Here is a 2,500-nt window from a genome sequence, read left to right on the forward strand (position 1 = left end):
GGACTCGACAAGATTGAAAACACCCACTCACATCTGCACCATCTGCTTTGTAGCTCAGTGGAGATCAGATCAGTGGAAAATACCCCCACCACACACACACACACACACACACACACACACACACACACACACCTCACACACACCCACACACACACACACCCACCCCCCCCCACACACACACACACCCACTGCCACCCGCAAATCCCACCCACACATAAAGCCCACTCCGATGCCCCCACACACCACACACAAACACACGCACATACATAAACCCACTCCTATTCTCACACACACGCACACCTACGCACATTATGCCTACGCACACACAAAGGCACGCACACACAGAGACAGGCGCACACAAACATACACGCGCACACAGGAGATACTACTTAAATGCCATTCCACACAACACAACACAAGGGAGTGGGAGGGATACGGATATACCATGCACGAGAATAGATTCTGACACACTAAGGCCCCGTCCACATGAAGCCGAAACAGGCGAAACCGTTACGGTTTCGATCTATCCGGTTTCGCAGTATCTCCGTAAAGACGGAGTCAAGCGAAACCGGGTAGATCTGTAGAAACGCTGTAGTACACGTTCCAGGCCCATAAGGGGCGCTGCTTCTGCTACAGAAATCCTTGTTGTTGTGAGTTCTGAGACTCCGCGGGCTTAACAGTCATTGGCTAGAGGGTCGAGGGGTGGGGCGATGACGTCATGGTTTACGGTTTCAGTCGGTTTCAGGCGTCCACACGAATCCAAAACGAAACCGGGTAGATTTGAAACCACCTCCGAGGGTGGTTTCAGAAGTTTGCGGTTTCGGTCAGCGGATTCACCGGCTTCGTGTGGACGGAAGGCCGAACCGTACAAGACCTTTGCGGTTTCGCCATGAAATCGGCTTCGTGTGGACGGGGCCTAAGACACACACACACACACACACACACACACACACACACACACACACACACACACACACACACACACACACACACACACACACACACACACACACACACACACACACACACACACACTCAATTATACACGCCCTGCATGTTTACAAACACAAAAGCACATACACACACACACACAAATGCACAATTACACACACCAAGCATGTTTTGACACATACAAACAGATACACATGCACACACACACACACACACACAGACACACACATGCTCAATTATACAGACCCTGCATGTTCATAAACATGGCAACTATAAAACACACACACACACACACACACACACACACACACACACACACACACACACACACACACACACACACACACACACACACACACACACACACACACACACACACACATCGGCTGCATCAGAGGACAGACAGTCCGTCTAAACGCCCTCCCTCGCTGTCCTTCAGTGGACACGCCCCCATCAGCCCAGTCATCCCGTTCAGGACCAGTGACGTCTAATCAGCAGGTCACATGACATGATGGAGTCATTGCATTCATGTCACGCCTTCCAGGAATCCTGTCACCTTTAAACCATTGGATAAGGAAGTGTTAATATGTAACTCGTATAAACCTATATAATGTGCATAAATGAATGCCAATGGGAGCCCATGCTGTGCATCGTGTAGGAAATGTCAGCCCCCATGTGGTCCCGCCTTTCCCTCCGTGCCGATTGGCTGCAGCAGCTTGCCCCCACCCACACGCTGCCCCCCTTCCTCTCCGACTTATATCAAGATAAGGGCCCCCATAATGGACAGTTGCATTGAAACATAAAACATAGAGCGCTGAACTAGGTCAAACTGCATGAATCTGGTAGACGTGACATTACATTACAATAGGCTCGTGTTTTGTAATATCCTGTCGAGGTTTCCGCTGTGACGGATGTTGGATTCGACACCAGTGGGATTTTAACCACACCTTCATTATTATGTTATTTTTATTAGGCCTCGCCGTATCTGTCTAATCAAAAGGTGTTATAACGTTGATTCAATGTTTTAGGGTTCTCTCCAGGATTAAGTTTTCCTTGGTGGTGGCGCTCCCACTAGTTAGCTGCTGCCATAAGAATTAGAGGATATGGTGAGCGAGGGAGCAGAAAGCAATAATCAGGTATAAGTTAATAAAGAAGACCTTTAATAATGAACGTATTAAGCAGCTATTTCCATGTTTAACGAAGACTAAATATAGAAGCTCTGCCTGCTAATAGGCTTGATAACAGGTGGTTAATTGGCCATGAATAGAACAGGTGGACATAATCCTCCCTCTGAAGCATCCGTCCCCAACATACCCCAGGTGGGACTTCTCTTTGGGTGGTTTCTAAACCTGCCGTGCTATTTCTTCATAACTTTACAGCGACACGTTCAAAGCAGCTATTTGTAGGCACACTCTTACACTATGGAGGCCGTTTGTCCTCGGGAACTATTAGTTACACCGAGGCTCTGCACTAATCGAGCCGGACTCGGACCGATGGGTGAAAGCCACCGGCGTCCACGCAGCAAATAACACTTTGGTTTTAACAAAGT

The sequence above is a fragment of the Gadus chalcogrammus genome, chromosome 11 (genome assembly GCF_026213295.1).
Source record: "Gadus chalcogrammus isolate NIFS_2021 chromosome 11, NIFS_Gcha_1.0, whole genome shotgun sequence".
Classification (NCBI taxonomy): Eukaryota; Metazoa; Chordata; class Actinopteri; order Gadiformes; family Gadidae; genus Gadus; species Gadus chalcogrammus.